Below are 19,772 nucleotides of genomic sequence, written 5' to 3'. Positions count from 1 at the left end.
AGCATTCTGCTCGACTTGTCCCGTCTGCCTTCGCCTAGGTGCTTTCGCGGACTTATGCATCTGTTCTACGCTTGTTCCGGGCCGCGATCATTAAGGTGTCGCTACCTGTCGATCGTTGGGCACATCCACGCCGACCACCTGACTTCCCGCTGTGGATATATGGTGCACGCCATCGACCCCTACTGGACATAAAAAAACTGCGCAGGGACGTGCATATTTTCCTAAATTCTTAGAGAAACTATTTTGCGCAATCCTCTGCTCTATTTGTGCTCGAAGTTTGCCGAAAGATAAATGTTTACGGTCCGGATAGTTAGTGCAACACTTAGCACAGTTACCTGCCTGGTTCATAAAATACGCATGCGAAGTTGCAGTCGTCTATGGGAAAGCTTAGCTGCTGCCAAGAAGGCGCTAACACAAACACGTGCTGTCGTCATCTGCGTTCCTCAGCTGCCGACAGGTGGCGACACAACATGTGTGCGCCATCTTCGCAGCATCTGAGCTTCCATTATAGGCGAATGCAACTTCGCGTATTTTCCTTAAAAACCATTGAAGTAACTCTGTTAAGTGTTACACTGTACGATCGGAGCCATAAAAGTAGATCTTTATACGCACTTTGAGCAAGAACATAGTAACGGTAATCGCAAAATATATTTTCCTAACATTTTACCCGAAATATGCTTGTGCCTGTATGTTTATGCATAGCATGCACGATGCACATCCTGTATGCCGCAGAATAAACTTCTGCAAAGCTTTGTTTAAGAATAAGCGGCCCACGTATTTGTAGCAGGTATATAGAACATAATTTTACCGTCAAGGGCATTCAGCGCAGTAAAAGCTTTTCACATTTTGATGCAGCTCGGTGAGCCGCTTTTACACCTGCCTCGACACTGTGTTGCACGACCAATCCTGTGAACACGACGCCGAACTCATGGGCCCTGCCGAGTACTTCCCCAGGGTGCTGACCCATAAGTATCACAACTTGTGCTCTGCGGAGCTGGGGCTCACGGCTCAGCAGCTCAGAGGTAAGCCCAGCCAGGGAGGTGCAGTTCGCGCAGCGCGCAAAGCACTTGTAGGAGCATGGACTCTTCCACTATTTAGGCAAACGGTGCTCAAGTTCATATTTATTCAGGGGGAGCGGATTGCTGAAAGAAAATGCTGTCATTTCTACAACCAGCCTAATTAGGACAATAATTTAATTGTAGCTGGTTTTTTAACTATTCTAAAGCAGGTGTTCTGGCAGTTAGAGGAAAGAAAGCGCAGAATCCGCAGTGAGGGGGCCTGGAGGGCAGATTACTCTGTCAGTTAATTATTCTTACATAGTTACACTTGAAATCTCGCTCCAGCATCATGTGAATTAAATGTTCTGCATATCAACGAAACGTTCTGCGTGCTCTGGGCTCCTCGGACTCCAGCCTCAAGTCTTTCTGTGCCTGGGGCTGGCGGCCGCGATGTTGTCAGGCGCCTGGGCCAGGTGCGATGGCCTTTTAACGCGAAAGCGTTAAGGGCCCCGTGTCGCAGAAAATCCGGCATCGGTGTAGGTGTCGGCTTCGGCGTTAAGCATCGGCGTGTGGCGGAAATAACCGTACCGAACCACATCATCCCGAACCACACAGACCGGGCGGGCCCTTTGCGTTGCGCAAAGCGTTAGTGAACAAAAATTTCATTTCTCAAAGTAAAATCCGTCAGAAAAATCGTTAAGTACGACATAACCACAACCTACAGGCGTGATAGCGTCGGATTGGAATTTGAATATACGAGGAAAAAGCCTGATAAGCAGACAGGGATCTTTAAATGCTATCGCGTTCCACTCTTAAAGGCGAAGCTAAGCGTCCTCCAATTCTGATGGTGTTTCGCTGTACTTTGGTTCTAGCCAACATTGTGGGGTGTTGAAAACGGAGCCTTTGTAAATTTTGGACACGCGCGCGCCTCGGGGCAACAGCAAACCATTAATAAACTAATAAAAAAAAGTCCAAGGGCCTTCACATTTCGATATAAGATGGCTTACATTGCTCCTGTAAAAAAGTCTTCGCAGCCATGCATTTGTGTTTAAAAGTGGAGCCGACTTTAAGGGGATCAGTGTAAGCTTGGTCTTTGGAAGCTGTCTTTCCCACGTTTTGTGTTGCTGTGAAGCCTACTCATAAAGAAAAATGTGATGCGAACGGATGCCGATAACGCTATCGCGCTCCAGTGTTAAAGGCGAAGCTTAAGCGTTCTCCAATTTTTTGCCTCACCAAGGTGCGATGCACTGCACCTTGGTTATTTTCACTTTTCTTCAAATACTTGTATTGTCGATTCACTTATGCTCCATAAGTAGCCCTTATAATATCGACATTAACTACTGAATATGTTGTATTTGCGAATACAATAAAATTAAAACAAAAGGCCAGTCAGCAAAGTTTGATATCGAAGAAAGACAAGATCTCCTTGGGCGCATTATTGTACAATGTGGTTTGTTGTTTAAACTGCACTAACTTCGGGATCGGCCCATAATTTTGGTTCAGCAAGCCGGCACTTCCGGTTTCGGTTTCAGGTGCGCGCAGTTTGAAAGAGTGCATCTGGGTTTAATTGCGACCTTTTCGCGCTAATTACGGATTAATATTGTTCCGTGCGTAGCTCTGTGCTAACTTGATGCATCTTTCAGGGACAGAGCTTTATTTTTACACCTATTTTTTCTCGTTTGCCTACGTGCACTAGAAGGCATCAAATTTCCTTACTTTGACGGAACTGGTCACGAAGTGACCACCGGATACCTCCCACGAACCCGAAATCAATATGTTGTCGCCATAAAAAGACCACGTCTTCAAAAACTCTACCATAGGCTATGCTTTAAGTTTTCCGTGCTTACATCAAAATTTTGAGGTGCCACAGTCAGCGGAGCAAAATGTTACGTTGGGCCTTACGGGTTTAACAAATTAATGACGACCTCGTCAGGACAACTTGCCTCTGACGGTTAAACCTGCGCGACCGTGCGTTTTGTTCTCAAGTAAAGGTTCTGCGCGCTCTGGGCTCCTCGGACGCCAGCCTCAGCGCTGAGTACAGCATCTGCCGGGAGGAGAAGGCGGTCAGGGAATTCTTCGCCTGCGGCCTCCTCTTCAACGTGATCGTGAGCAGCGATCCTCCGAAGGAGAAATTGTGCACGTGAGTGTAATACGCATGTTGAGTACACGGCGACGATCCTCGGATTATCTACTCCCCACAGCATTTGCTCCCCGGTGCATTCGAGTTGTCGGTGCGAACGCTGAATCCATATTCCACGGCGTGTTTATCCGCGAAGCTTGGCGAATACGTCTTGCGAACGACAGTCTCTATAGTTACTGGAAGATGATGCACGTTACGCCGAAGTTACAGTGCAAAAAAATTGTAACAACAATAGTTTGTTTATAAATTTTTGCAAGCAAAAATCTGGTCGAAAGACATCTGTCCCAGATTTCGTACAAGAAAGTACGCCGTGTTACAGGGTACCACGAGGTCACAACACAGAAAATTATCAAAGACTGCTTCGTTTGCATATCCTTCCAAATTAAAAATGAAAAGTCGCATGCCCTGGGATAATATGCTGCCTCTTATAGGTTATGACGAAGTTAAAGCACAGATCCAGCGGCATCGCATGTGCTTGATCCTCAAATGTCCTTGCACCGCCAAGCTCTGCCTTGATGTAGCAAGCAACGATGCCTCATCCGCATGAGTGGTGTGTCGAGCGCGAACAATGTCAGTGGCTCTGCAGCAGATGAATAACTTGTGACCGCCTTTGACATTTGTCCCCTAGTGTAGTGTTGTCCATTGGCGGCCTTTCCGGACCCAGAGATTCTTAGCACCCTCTGCCACGTCGCAGGTCTGACCGCCGCCTTGGTCAGGTGCTCCGCAGCCACTGGGGACTGAGGGCCATGGGTTAATTGTCGGAGTCATGTGGGAGGTAGTGGCCGAATACTCCACCAGGGAGGCCAATTCCTGTTCTGGTGGGGGAGTGACTTTGATGAAGCTTAGTGGGCCTGCCTAGTTTGGTTGCACCTTAACTAGTATAGCCTCACTAGCTATATATATATATATATATATATATATATATATATATATATATATATATATATATATATATAGCCGGTGTCAGGCACCACTCCATGCCTGAAAATGTGGTGGACTGGAGTAGGAATCGAACTTGCGACCTTCAGATTTGAAGTCGGGTGTTCTACCTCTGCTCCACGCCACCACGACGGTCCGGACAGGCCGCCAATGGAAACTCAACCTGGCAACGTTCAACACGCGCACCCTCTCGAGTGAGGCTAGCTTAGCAGGACTATTTGAGGAATTATCAGGCATTGCCTGGGATATTATTCGCCTTAGTGAGGTTAGATGAACTGGTGAGGCTTAAACAGTGCTGACTGATGGCCACGTCCTCTGCTACAGATGTCTTCCAGATAAGAGAGAATCCGGGGTAGGATTTCTGGTCCATAACAACGTAGCGGGCAACATTGATGAGTTCCACAGCATTAATGAGAGGGTAGCAGTTGTCGTAATAAAGCTGAATAGGAGGTACAAAATGAAGGTAGTACAAGCCTACGCCCCAACCTCCAGTCACGATGATGAAGAAATAGAACAGTTTTATGAAGATGTTGAATTTGCAATGAGAAAGGTGCAAACTCATTATACTGTAGTCATGGGCGACTTCAATGCAAAAGTGGAGAAAACGCAGGTTGGTGAGCGAGCAATTGGCAACTACGGCATCGATTCTAGGAATGAAAGAGGAGAGATGTTGGTAGAATTCGCGCAAAAGAATAGGCTCCGAATAATGAATACGTTCTTCAGGAAACGCAGCAACAGGAAGTGGAGCTGGAAAAGCCCTAATGGAGAAACAAGGAATGAAATAGATTTCATACTCTCTGCCGATCCAAGCATAGTGCAGAATGTAGAAGTGTTAGGCAAGGTAAAGTGCAGTGGCCATAGGTTAGTGAGGTCTAGGATTTCGCTGAATTTGAAGAGAGAAAGAGTGAAATTAGTCAAGAGAAAACAGGCCAACCTAGACAAAGTAAGGGTAAAAGCAGACCAATTCAGGCTTGTGCTCGCAAACAGATATGCAGCTTTAGAACAGGAAGACGAAGATAACATAGAGGTAATGAATGAAACCGTAACTAGGCTGATCTCAAAAGCAGCAATTGAAGTGGGAGGTAAGGCACCAAGGCAACCAGTAGGTAAGCTCTCCCAAGAAACAAAGGGCCTAATAAAGAAACGACAAAACATGAAAATGTCAACTCAAGAAATCAGATAGAATTCGCTGAACTGTCAAAACTGATCAACAAGAAGAAAGTAAGGGATATTCGAAATTATAACGTGGGAAAGATTGAGGAAGCCGTAAAATATGGACGCAGCATGAAATCAGTAAGAAGAAAGCTTGGCATAGGAGACTGCAAAATGTACGCTCTGAAAGATAAGCATGGTAATATCATCAGCAATTTCGATGACATACTAAAAGCAGCGGAAGAATTCTATACTGACTTGTACAGTGCCCAAAACAGCCAAGCTACTTTCATTCGAAATAGTGACTGAACCGGATACAGAGGACTCCTTCGATAACTAGCGATGAAGTTAGAAGGGCCTTGAAAGGACATGACCAGGGGAAAAGCTGCTGAAGAAGATGGAATAACAGTAGATTTAATCAAAGATGGAGGAGATATCATGCTTGAAAAGCTTGCGGCCGTTTATACGCAATGCCTCACAACTTCAAGTGTACCAGAGAGTTGGAAGAACGCCAACATTATACTTATCCATAAGAAGGGAGACGTTAAAGAATTGAAGAATTTACAGACCCATTGGCTTGCTTTGCGTATTATATAAAATATTCACCAAGATAATTTCCAATAGAATCAGGGCAACACTTGACTTCAGCCAACCAAGAGAACAGGCTGGCTTCAGGAAGGGATATTCTACGATGGATCGTATCCATGTCATCAATCAGGTAATCGAGAAATCTGCGGAGTACAATCAACCTCTCTATATGGCTTTCATAGATTATGAAAAGGCATTTGATTCAGTAGTCATACTACTGAGATACCAGCAGTCATAGATACAGAGATACAGAGATACCAGCAGTCATAGAGGCATTGCGTAATCAAGGAGTACAGGAGGCATACATGAATATCTTAGCAAATATCTACAAGGATTCCACAGCTACCTTGGTTCTCCACAAGAAAAGTAGAAAGTTACCTATCAAGAAAGGGGTCAGGCAAGGAGACACAATCTCTCCAATGCTATTCACTGCATGCTTACAAGAAGTATTCAAGCTCTTAGACTGGGAAGGCTTAGGAGTGAGAATCAACAGCGAATATCTCAGCAACGTTCGGTTTGCAGATAATATTGTCCTATTCAGCAACAATGGGGACGAATTAATGCTAATGATTGAGGACCTGAACCCAGAAAGTGTAAAAGTGGGGTGGAAGATTAACATGGAGAAGACAAAGATAATGTTCAATATCCTGGCAAGGGAACAAGAATTCAGGATCGCCAGTCAGCCTCTAGAGTCTGTAAAGGAGTACGTTTATATAGGTCAATTACCCACAGGGGACCCTGATCATGAGAAAGAAATTTACAGAAGAATAAAATTGGGTTGGAGTGCATACGGCAGCCATTGCCAAATCCTGACTGAGAGCTTACCACTGTCGTTAAAAAGTAAAGTGTACAATCATTGCATTCTACCGGTGCTAACATATGGGGCAGAAACTTGGAGGTTAACAAAGAAGCTCGAGAACAATTTAAGGACCGCACAAAGAGCGATGGAACGAAAAATCCTAGGAGTAACGTTAAGAGACAGGAAGATAGCGGTGCGGATCAGAGAACAAACGAGGATAGTTGACATTAAGCGGTAGAAGTGGAGCTGGGCAAGCCATGTAATGCGTAGGATGGATAACCGGTGTACCATTAGGGTCACAGAATGGATACCAAGAGAAGGAAAGCGCTGTCGAGGACGGCAGAAAACCAGGTGGGATGATGAAGTTAGGAAATTCGCAGGCGCAAGTTGGTTAATAGGTTAATTATGTCTACCCAGGGTGACTGAGTAATATTTGCAGTGAAATTTCTTACATTATCGGTAACAACATACACTGACACAATACACTGAGAGGAAATTCCCCAGTACATGATGACACTTTCAATGAAGACAACCCAATTTAGCGACACTTTGAGCGCCTACCATTTCTGTGCACGCTAGTTCGTAACGCAGCGGGTCAGCGCTGTGCTACAAGCCTGCCGCACGCGCTTGTTCTGTGATTATGAGCAGCGAAGCTGTTTAAAGCCAGCAGTAATTTGTGGTTCATATCAAGAAACTATCATCAGCAGCAGTAAAGAAATAAATAAAAGGAAATAAGCTTTCTTGCCAAGGCTGGATTCGAACCGGCGTACCCACGGTCCCAAGGCGAGCGTCGTAACCACTAGGCAATACAGCTACGCTTGCAGAACATGCATTTATGCGAACCATGTGATTGCGTTCGAGCGTCGTCGTCTTCGTCCACAGCTGGCACGTTCGCACGAGCTCGTGCCAATGTTCTGCGAGGTGAAGAAGATGTTTTGCGCGCTATAAAGAAAATGAGAGAGAGAGAGACGCATTCACGGAGCGGGTCTGCTGGAACGCGTTGTCGGCATTGCAACGCGGTGTCGGCATTGTAACGCGGTGTCGGTGTTGCAAGTTGCGCTAAGCAACGGGCAGTGACGGCCGTTAGTCCCAGACGCGTGAAAAGATATTATCGTGACCATGAGTAATAAGATGATAAGTACGCGCGGGCACTTCCGGAAAATGGTGGGCTACGATCGCCCAGCTTTGCTGTTTCAAGCCTTGCGCGGCGGAGCTAGTGCAAGGTTAAGCGTTTTTATATTAACGTTTCCTTGCGCATATGTCATTGCAATCGAAAAGAGCCCACGTGTGCGGTTTTTAGCTAATAATCCGTTTTATTGCGATAGCAATTGTATGGACACTCCAAAGCAGATTTCTGCCGTAAGCGTCGCCGTCGCCGTGAGGTTTCGTATGACGTCAATGGAGATGAAATCGTCGCCGCGCGCCGAACGCTGTATGTGTGAGTCAGGCGCGTAGCCAGGGGGGGGGGGGGGGGGGTGATGGGGCTTCAGCCCCCCCCCCCCCCCCGAAATTTTTTCGTGCTGGCATGCACCGCCGACCAAAACTGCCACCGACACCGGCAATCATTCTGGAGTTTGTCTACAATGTCCTTTTCACGCTCGAAAAGACATTTCGGCACGAACAGTGCGAACTCGGGCTGGATTTCGTGACAACGCCCTTGCACATGGAGTCACGTAACGCAAGGAGCCCCAACCGAGCACAAATTTTCAACGGCTTTTCGATAGCGAGCGGGCGCGTTGCGGCATCTCGCAGTGGCCGCGGAATATACGGAGCGCATGGATTTCAATTACGAAACTGTATGGGTATAAAGTTCTCATAAACTTTTGAGGCGAAAGGTGCGCTGACATTTCCGAAGGCATGCTTTAAAAGATTTTCAATTCTAGAACTTTATGGGGCTAATGTTCTTATAAACTTGGGCCACCATGCGCGCACTGGAACGCTTGTGTCCAAGCCATTCCATAAATGGAAGCGCGCGCTCGCAATCTCCCACACACACGAAAATACTAAATATCACCGTGACTGTCAGCTAGCAGCTGATAATTTTCTCCAAACATTATCAGGGAGCGTGCCCAATGTGATTGATCAGCTGGACCAGGGCAGGCAAAGTAAAATATGAGAAAACAGAAGAAAGTGAACGACCTATTATTAAGGATTTTTTTTTTGCGGGTGACAAGGTCTGGCTCTCCGTGGCCCTATGGATTTAAGCAATGCCCCTGCTGAAAATACAGGCATTTTCAGAGTGCTTCTTCGCATGCGAGCTGATTGTGGAGATACATATCTGAAGAACCATTTGTAAAGTTGCCCCAGTATTGCCTCGTATTTAAGCCCAGACGCACAAAACCAAATTATAGAAGTTTGTGGTGACATTATCAAAGAAAGCTTAGATTCAAAAGCAGGCTGCTTCTCCATACTTCCTGACGAAACGACGGACATCGCTGGAATCGAAGAGCCTACTGTTTCTGCAAGGTACGTAAACAAGTATGCCAACGACATCAAGGGAGTGTATTAGGTTTTAGCACCGGAATAGATGCCCATCTTTCACTACGACAGCAGGTTCTATGTAAATGTGTAAATACTGCTGCAGCTTCTAGTCACCCTTCCAGTGACCACTGCCAGCGCAGAGAGAATATTTTTAACAAGAATTTACTAAAATACTACTTGCACTCTACAATGTCTGTGGAACGCATGGTTAGGCTGGCGCTTCTATACACCCACAGAGACGTCGGCATCAACGTGTCCGAAGTCATTGACCGCTTCGCTCAACTTTCCCGCCGAGAGAAGTTTGTCCTTTAGATAGCGAAGCAGCAAAAACTAATGCAAGTAAAAAGCACTGTTCCTTCAGGTCCATAAGTTCTTAATTATGAAAACGTATGACCGCTCATTAGCTTTTAAAACCGCAGAAATTTTCGCCGTTTATTCTAGCAGTTAGCATCATGATTACAATTATCACGCGAATACAAAAGTTACGAGAATACCAATAACCGATTTTGACCAACCTTGCTCATTGAAAGCCCGGCCCACGCGACGTTCGCCAAAAACACTCGGATATTGGGTAGTTCAACTTACCGCATCATCTGTGGCCTTCGTTTGTCCTTTTCTTTCCTTTCAGCTACCTGCCTTTATTTCTTTTTTGAAACGAAGGAATACCCTCCTTTAATTTTGGGTGCAGAATAATTGTTGGCGTTGTGCAGGCAGTTAAATTACACATTTTCGTACTGATTTATGCATTATTCCTCTATTATTCTACCCACATGGCACTGTCGCGACCGCTGCATGGCCCAAGTACATATCACGATTTCTGCGAACATAGTTATGTTCTTGCCAGGATCATCTGTCTTTCTGTGCGCAAAGTATACTATCTGTGACTGAGCAACATGTTTATTTGTCGTATTTGATGCATTATATACACTGACGTTTGCTTAAATACGTAGATTTATTGGAGACTCATACGTATTTTTAGATATCTTACTGCGAAGTTTTGTGTATACAAGCAGTGAACTTCGTTTCAAGCGACTCTTTTTTTTTTTTTTTGCCCTTTAGCGAGTTGTATCTTCGCATTTGTATATCCCATTCTATCTTCGCATTTCTAATATATACATTGCAGAACTCCCACTTTTTATTTGTACTCACTGCTGCGAGTATTATCTCGGTGTAATTACAATACACGACGAATTACAGCTGCTCCTGCGCAATCGATTGCAACGAGGGATAGCGTCATTGAGGTTATTTCCTGGCCGTTGCATATGTACAAAAATGTAAACAAGGTTCTTGAATGACAAAGATTCATCAAAATATGTGTCCTCAACCTATTCATTTCATGGCCTTTACGTTTTTCATATAAGCTGCATGCACTGCTTTGCTGGTTTCGAACTGGTATTGACCCTTTTTGCGGCGCTCCCGTGGGCGCTGCCATATTTGATCACGTGGTGACGCGTCCATTGCTTGCCTGAACTGCCTCCGTTGCCTCCTTGTTTACAATGGAAGTGTATGACGCCGGCGCGGCTTAGAAAACCTCTGTTTTCGGAGATATCGTAGACGGTGACTAGGTGGACGACACGAAGCTTTGATCACAGCTTTAGAGAACAAGCAAAAGCGCTTTCGGAGCTGATTAAGCTATGTCCAAACGGCGCAGGCAGTTTATATGGTGCTTCTTCTAAAAGCGGGGCTAAATATGCATTCCAAGCTTTGCGATTATGAATTCAGTCAGGATTAGTGTGTTTTGCTCTTTGTTATTTATTCGCCAAATATTTTGAAGCAGTGGCTTGTCAGTTTCTGACTCAGTGAAGTTCCTCGGTGCGGCCACTATCTGATTATTTTCTGCCTAATCGCTCGCGGGTGTACTCAGTTCCGAATCCGATAGATTTGTTCTTGCTGCGCACAAGGCGTGAAACGTAGCTGTTTTGTACATTGTAATACCTTGTAGCAAATATATATTACAGCTAGTAACTTGCTTACTCTTGTGGACCGTCACGAAACATTCAGCTTCGACCATTGGTGCGCCATAGGTGTAGTCCGTCATTTATTGTGTGTATACAGTGCGCATATATTCAAGTGTGCGTCCATTCACTTATTCTTGATACGTCGGCGATAGAGTGGACGTAAGTTTTCCTGCCATTTGGACAGATGTGTACAGATAACGTGCCCGAAACTTACTATGACAGGAAGCGGCGCTACTCCCTTTGTCATTGTTTAACGAGTGGTACTCACTGTTGCCGACGTTCTGGGGATGAAGCCCTTTCTTTAAAGGTTAGCGATACAAGGCTGGTGGATGAGTAAATTTCTGTATCCTCGAGGAAAGCCGTACATCACAAAGTGCCGGTAACACGTTCGGACAGTTGCAGCAGCGGTCCGCGAACTTCGCCACACAGATTCATTCTATTCCTTAACATAACAGTCACTATTTTTGCAGCCAACTACTGCACGCGTCTTCAATCCACATTATTCAATCTAGCATAATTGCGAAAACTCAGTTGCATTTCCTATAGCTGATCGCACAGAAGCAAGGTAGAATCAGTAATGGTTTCGTATTCTTGCGCGGTCGCTGAGGAGACGTACGGCGCGCCGCCGTGAGCGCCATCTCGTTTCTCTAAAGCAAACTGCTCCGCGAAAAGGGTCAATAGAGATGTTTTCTTTACTTATTAATTAGACAAAAAAACACGGAAGCATTGATATCAGTTATTCCTGCCACTGATAGGGAGGCGACGTTTAGCTGCGGCACCAAGTGCCTATTTACATCAGATGCTCCGGCAGCAGTCATCAACGCCGCATGCATATTGTGCGAACGCGGGCAAAACGCCGACGGCGTCGACAACAATTCTGCGCGTTGCCAGTGCTGCTGCTTGTCCAAGTTTATACAGCTGATAAAGCTACTATCATTATTCTGCATAGCTCTATACAAATTTGCTATGGCAATTGATGCTTCGCCTTTGAGGTGAAACTGCGACAACTTTTTTTTTCTGATGTCGCGTTACGTGGGCTTCACGTTGTCGGCCAGCTAGGTGTTTCTGCGCGTACAGCGGTGAAACCTGACGTCTTGGTAGCCGGGGCACTGCAACGCCGCCTGCTCAGCCATGACCACCCAGCATCTGCGTTCGCGCGAGGCCAAACAGCCCACAAAAGCATGTTGCACCTGCCTTTCACCACTGAAAAAGAGCCAAGCCAGCTGCAGTCAACTCACAGCTTAATGACATTGCTCTGAACTCCCAGGCAAATCTAGGTAAATACTAGGCAAATCGAAAAATAAGAGGTCAATGTTTGAAGCCAAAATATTACTTGGATGAGCACTGTCATTAGTATCACCCATAGAATTCGCCAAGACGTTCATGTTTCATCCTAAAGCCAGAGAATCTGGAAATGCCCGTGCTACGCTCGACATATAGTCTTTATATCGCAAACAAGCTCCGCCCACAATACGGCAGTGCCCCTGCCCTTCATCTCTGAAAAAGAGCGAAGCTAGCTGGAATGTATTCACAGCGTAATGGCATTGCTCTCTTAATATAAATGCTTGGCTACTCGGAAAACAAAAGCTGATATCACGATCACCCATAGAATCTGCCGTGAAAGGGTGTTGCACCTGCCTTTCACCACTGAAAGAGAGCCAAGTCAGCTGCAGTCAACTCACAGCTTAATGACATTGCTCTGAACTCCCAGGCAAATTTAGGTAAATACTAGGCTGGTGCGCCAGATTCTGGCTGTCAATCTGGTTTCTTCCCAAAACCGGTGACACAAAGACTGATCTGCATGGAGCAAACAGCCGTCTTAAGCACAAAATACAGCAGGACGTCAGGGTAATAAGCGAACTTAATTGGCTGGCGCATCTATGCAACTTGTCTTTGAGTTGGACAGAGTACCTATATTTTGTTTTATTTTTAGGTTGTCACCGACTATAATTATGCAGCCTTCGTTGAAGCTGGTATTACCTACAATAAAGCAGTGCTTTTATGTTTTCGTCCTTGGTGAAACAAAAGCATGCAGTCTGAAGATTTGTTAGGTTGTTAAGAATTATTCGAAGGCTCATGACTAAACTATTTTGGATTGTGTGTGGCTTTTAAGTGATAATCTTCTAGATATTGTTTGCTCCCTTTGGAATTAAAATAAAACTCTAATACATTACTGCATTGATATTGTTACGTAGGAAGACGCAGACGAAAAGCTTCATACAAGTATATTTACAAGGAAATGCGCCGCACTTGGCCAAGAGGCAACAGCCCGCACTAGCCTTTAATCTTCGTCGTCGTCTTCACACTGCTCGCCTCTTCGTCAAGGCAAATACTGTTCCGTAGCAATATGTTTGTGGCTAGCAAATGTGTTCGAAGGAGCAGATATTTAATTACCCATGGTTTACACGAGATGTAATACATTTGCACCGCAGATTAAACGTCATAGAGAGAAAAAACCAACCACAGTAGACTTCTTACATTGAAGGACCTCCTCGCGTCTCGGTAATTCTAAGCGATGGCGAAATACTTCAACAATTCGCTAAGTTCTTCAAAATTAACCCCGATAGATTCTGGTTGTACTTGAATGGCAAACACGAAAAACTGACCGAAATATCGGTGGAAGGCCCTGTTGTCAATGATGCAAGCAAAATATCACTATTTCCACTCTGTATCCACTAAGGACCGCCATGCCTGTACAAGTACTTTCCCACCATATCTGCCGATTTCGTAACTTTCGATGGTGTTTTATTTCTTGATTACTCAATCTCAAGGCTAAATCTTCTGTCGGCGCCGCCGACCGATGCACTGACGGCACTATAGAGTTACCATTGTTCACGGCAGGTGGCGGCGCTCTGATTCTCGGTTTTCTTTATTTCCTCGTTTAAGAAAGCCCTGTTCTCGCTACGAGCTATGAATAAGTTATTAAAGAAGTTAATATTCGTTCTAGAATGACTCAATCTTTTGCTTTAGTGTCCCTTTAAGAAAGGTGACCGCTTGAATGTGCAAAAAGACCAGTCTATCTCGACAGCTTCCGGTTTAGAGCGTGGCATTGCATATTACATAATAGCGTGTATAGAAGAAAACAATTTTTTGACTCCCTTCCAGCCTGGCTTTAGTAAAGGAATGTCGACCACCACCCAACTCGTCGCCACTATTCACTACTTCGCAATAGCGATTGATGAGGGCGTGAAATAGATGCTATTTTCTCATATTTTAGAAAGGCCTTCAGCGTCGTCTGTCATGGTAAACTCTTGAAGCTACCTAGCATGCATCTCTCCAATAATCTAATTTACTGGACCAGCTCCTACCTAACCGGAAACAGTTGGTCCGGGTGGAAGGTTGCAGCTCTTTAGGCCTGCCTGTGACCTCGGGAATTCACTAGGGGAGTGCCATCGGCCGTGTCTTGTTTATTATCTTCATCAATGAGATCGTTTCAATAGTAGACACCTCCGTTATACAGGGAAACCGTTTTTCAGATGACTACATTTTTTTACAAACCAATGAAGTGTGGGAAGGAGCAAGTGTGCTGGCTGGACCAGGCCCCAGAAAGTAAAGCTAGTTTTGGTTTCAAGGAACATGCGCGCACCTAGCGGTTGCCGGACGTCCGAAGTTATTTTTCTTATTTCTCTTTTTGTGAATTTTAAATCGAAGCGCGGGAAGTGGTCGGCTTCGTGCGTCCGTCGAGCTTGCCTCCGCTCACCCTTGCCACTCGCTCTGTGATATCACAAGCCAGATCACGCTTGGTCGTCTGCTTCGGTTGTCCTCCCAAGTACGCAGATGGGAAAGATACGACAGAGAAGCTTGATCAGGCGTGCAACGAGCGGATGACGCAGGAAACCAGGTCGACCAAGCATTAGACGAAGATGGCTAAACCGGGGCATCACATGCGTTGTGCGGCTCTGTGGTATTCGAACACCGGGAATTCCAGTTCTGCCAAGTTTTTCGGGTTTCTTTATGACCACGGGTAAGCACAAGTATTTCGCTTTTTCTGAGCAGGTATTCATTTTGCAAGCGTATACCAGTTCTGTACAAGCCTGAGTATAGACTGACATTGGAGCAGTGTCGCTCGACCCATTCGTCATGACATGACGGCAGCCCATCTGCTGTCGGTGAAACACTTGTAATGAAGGGCTTGGAGTGCGTATTTTTGGGCTATACATTTTGTTCACTCTTTATCGACATGCACAGCCAAGGTTAAAAATAGAAAAGAAAGACGCAGCCGTGGTGGTTAATAATTTTCGCATTGGTTTCGATCTTCTGGAATCTATTTTCACTCATTATGTAGACATTTCCGTTGTGAATGAAAATTGCTTCTGTAGATTGTCACTTTCGCACTGCGTGGAGGTCAGTCTTTTTCCAGTACCGAATGTGTGACTAAAAGAACGGCGTTCAACTTTTACTTGTGTTGAAATTTGGCTGGCCGAGAAATCGGGTAGTTTTAGTTGATCCACTTCACAACACACGAACAATATTAACGATTGATGTTGCCAGGAAGTTCTTTTCTTTATGCTACCCCCCTCCCCCCCCCCCCCCTTATATTTGTGGACTAGTTTAAGTGTAGCCCTAAATGAAACCGCAAGTTAGCACAGTCAAAGCGATTACTTTCACGCAATGACGAAATGTAATATATATTAACTGCGAATATTGGTAATTAAGAACGGTTCGCTATATAAATATTCTTCACTATAATTGCTTGGCACTGGTGCGTACACAAAAGACAGTTGCACCCTTTGGGGCGTATTTTTGCCACACAACGATAATCGTCATCTGTCTCGTTTGCGTTTCCTATCTTGAAAACTCTGCACTTGCTACTTTCCTGTCGAGAACGCTGTGTCACGTTGATAACGCTCTTGTCGTTCGTGACCAAGAAGTGCCGGGCGCACAGCGTTAAAGAAAGGAAAGCCACGCAAGTCAGATGATGATAATTGTTCTGTGGCAAAAACTTGTGCACGTTTGTTCAATGTTCATTTGTCGCCCTATACGGAGGGGGGGGGGGGGGGGGGAGCGGGCATTCTGTACGTGTCCATCTAGTCGACATGTCCATTTTGTCTACTGAACAAGTGCTGATTGTCTGGATCAGATTGTCTCCGTCTGACGCGTACGCCAATCCAGCCAATCAGCACTTCAGCACCAGAATAAATGTACATGCCCACTAGGTGGACGCTTACAGAATGCCCCCCTGTTTGGTCTTCGGACTGCAGAACGTACTCAATGAAAAATTAAATAAAAAAAATACCAGTGCCACAAAAACAGATTTGTGTGGAGAAAAGAGCCGTTTAAAACACACAGAAATGCTTGACCTCATGGAAATAAGCGAACCTAATTGGCTGGCGCTTCTATGCGAATTTTGTGTGACTTGGACAGCGTACGTATAACTTCCTTATTCTTACTTTGTCAATGATCGATTATAGTACTTCCGAAGAATATGAAAACTCGCAAATCGAACTTTTCTGTCTGTAATGTGTCAGTTGTCTGAATGGCGTACAACTGGGAAGGATTTTTTAACGCGATAGTGTTAACGACCTTGTGTCGCAGAGAATCCGGTGTCGGCGTGGACGGCGTTGTCCGTTTGAGAAATATCATCTCGAACCACGCACGCCCTCAGCATGATGCATAGATGTTACCTAACTATTGAACTGAATTAGTAAGACTTACACACAACCTGATGTTACACACATCGCCAGTCAGCCTCTATAGAGTCTGTAAAGGAGTACGTTTGTCTAGGTCAATTACTCACAGGGGACCCTGATCAGGAGAAAGAAATTTACAGAAGAATAAAATTGGGTTGGAGTGCATACGGCAGGCATTAACAAATCCTGACTGGGAGCTTACCACTGTCGTTGTAAAAAAAGTGTACAATCATTGCATTCTACCGGTGCTAACATGTGGGGCAGAAACTTGGAGGTTAACAAAGAAGCTCGAGAACAAGTTAAGGACCGCACAAAGAGCGATGGAACGAAAAATCTTAGGACTAACGTTAAGAGACAGGAAGAGAGCGGTGTGGATCAGAGAACAAACAGGGATAGCCAATATTCTAGTTGACATTAAGCGGAAGAAATGGAGCTGGGCAGGCCATGTAATGCATAGGATGGATAACCGGTGGACCATTATGGTTACAGAATGGATACCAAGAGGAGGGAAGCGCAGTCGAGGTCGGCAGAAAATCAGATGGGATGATGAAGTTAGGAAATTTGCAGGCGCAAGTTGAATACGCTAGCGCAAGGCAGGGGTAATTGGAGATCGCAGGGAAAGGCCTTCGTCCTGCAGTGGACATAAAATATAGGCTGATGATGATGATGACACACAACCTACAGCCATGATAGCGTCGGATTCTAATTTGAATATAGGAGAACAGATAATTCTCAAAACAGAAACTCAACCACAAACCCATTTGCCAGCTTCCGCCTCAAGTATGATTTAGTGGGAGCGGCGCGCCCCGCTCAGTTCCTTGCAACACCATCCAGGTGGCGCTCGCCTCCGCGCATCCGCAGCAGCAGAAGATCCCGCCGTGCAGGGGAACAAAAAAAAAAAAACCAGAAAGCTCGCCTTCGTGCACAGCGTTCGCCGCCAGCGTTTCCCGGTAAACATTACGGTTACGTATGCTGCAGTTGCCGGGAAGCGTGAGAAGCAGTCAGGGATCTTTGAATGCTATCGCGTTCCACTCTTAAAGGAGACGCTTAAGCGTCCTCTCCAATCTTTTTTTTTTTTTGCCTGAACACGACACACAGGGCGTACAAGGATCTGGAGAAGTGCACCAATGACCTGCAGTGCAGCACCCAGTCGGACTTCAACACGCACTCGAAGCACGTGCTAGACGCGCTGCTCAGCCCGTACACGCAGTACTGCCGCGGCTTCGAGCCCGTCGAGGAGAAAAATGTCACGGCGCAGCCGACAACGACGGGTCACGTGACCTACGTGGAGAAGTGCGACGAAGCCGCGCACTTGGAGAAGTACTTCCACTGCGGCCTAACGTTCATATTCAGCCTGCGAGACGCCAGGTTCCCCGACGAGTCACACCGCAACGGCCTGGTGTGTGAGTAAGTGTTACGTCATTCCTTAATATTTTTCATTATACCCTGAAGGCCATAGGTACTACAGAGGAGAGTGGGGTCGTCTTGGATTAATATCTGCTGTAGCCGCGCAAAATTTGGCGTTGACTTCAATGGTGGCAGCAAAGCTGAAATGTGGTTACATCCTTGCGAAGCCTTAATAATGAAAGGCTGAAGAGAGGCTTCAAACGGCACAATTACAACCTTATCACAATGGCCGGTGCGCAATGCGACGTAACTTGGACGCGCCAATAGGCTGGCACGCCACTGGGAATTACGATTAAACTTATTATGGAAAGAACCCAAGGCGGAAGCACTTAAAGCCAGGTCAAGGAGGGGCAAACTGCAAAGATAACTTCATTGACGGGAAGCTAGATGTGTTATTGCAATCGTTAACAATAAAACGTACAGCGTTAGACTGAACAAGTTCAAGAGCTTGAATGGGACTTATTGAATTTGCATGTTAAAGGATGCCTAATAGATTGCACATATTCTATATTACTGTAAAGCAAAGATTTATAAAGACTGAACCTCATGTGGAGAGTGGGTAGACGAAATGTTTTTGGTCTCCGAACGCCTGCCATGGTACTTTCGGACGACAATGTAAAGTACTGTGGCCTGCGTCGTAAATGTCATTTTTTTTCTTCATATATGGTGCTACATCAACGACCGTCAATGCATAATTATATCATAATTCAGTGGTTTAGTACACATAAATGGAAACCAACGTTAGCTCTGGCTAACGCAATTTCCAGGAATAATCTTGCACACGTACAGATGATATCCACGATAGCGAATGGGAGGATGGCCGCCGCCGTAGCTAAATTGTTAAAGCACCGTGAGGCAAGTACAAGCGTCACTTCCGGTTAACCTCACTTAGGGCACAACACAAACAAACAAACACCAAAATGTCTTTTTTTTGAACTCCCACATGCAGAGAGTTGTCTTTTCATTCGCTGTAATTTTTTCTTCCCTTATTGTTTGGACTTCTCAAGTTAACATAACAGTTAGTTTCCCCTATACTTCTTACGGCTCCACTGTGTGTTTGCTTCTAACGGTTTTAACTAACAAAAAATCGAGCCCCTCTGATGTCGTTATTCTTTTTGCCGCATGTATGTAGAATATTTAACAAAACAAGCAAAAAGCATAATAATTAAGACTGAAAGGCTATTTCACCATAATTCTTGTGATCTGCAAGGAGACAGCGAAAATTCCACCAGGAGTATCTCATGTACCTCAAGGGCACTTGCTATGCCCTTGAGAAAAAAGCATTGATTGTAAATTGTCTTGTAATGTTCTGCAGACGTTTGTAACGTAAACACTTTCATAATACGACGAAGTGAACTTCTAATATAAAGGGCTGAGAAATAAACTCCGACGTTTGTACGTTGTTAAAATGACGTCGAAAGAAATTATTCGCTCACCGACGCGTCATTATCGCTCGAATTTGGCAACCATAATGCATTTCTTGCTCCGCATCCTCCAATGAAGGACATGCTGTAGTTCTTCTCAAATTATTTCGTGTATTTGATGACCTCGATAGCTGTCCACATAACTTCAGCGTGCATCTCGCGTCGTAAAATGGCGAGGCGCGCACACAGCAGCTTTCGTGCATGGAGGAGACAGCAAAGCCACAAAGTATGTTAATAAACGACGCGAACAAAAAAT

The 19,772-nt window shown here is 45.3% G+C and overlaps 1 long non-coding RNA gene across 1 annotated transcript; it reads left to right on the top strand.

The window, feature by feature from the left end:
• The first annotated feature begins 895 nt into the window (after positions 1–895).
• Positions 896–18,087, top strand: LOC125941386 (uncharacterized). Its single transcript, XR_007464221.1, has 3 exons — positions 896–1,022; positions 2,990–3,138; positions 17,784–18,087. It is a non-coding gene; the product is annotated as an uncharacterized LOC125941386 (long non-coding RNA).
• Positions 18,088–19,772: the final 1,685 nt, after the last annotated feature.

The sequence above is a fragment of the Dermacentor silvarum genome, chromosome 11, assembly GCF_013339745.2.
Source record: "Dermacentor silvarum isolate Dsil-2018 chromosome 11, BIME_Dsil_1.4, whole genome shotgun sequence".
Lineage (NCBI taxonomy): Eukaryota > Metazoa > Arthropoda > Arachnida > Ixodida > Ixodidae > Dermacentor > Dermacentor silvarum.
The sequence above is the reverse complement of the archived record's forward strand: the minus strand, read 5'-3'. Positions and strand labels throughout refer to the sequence as shown.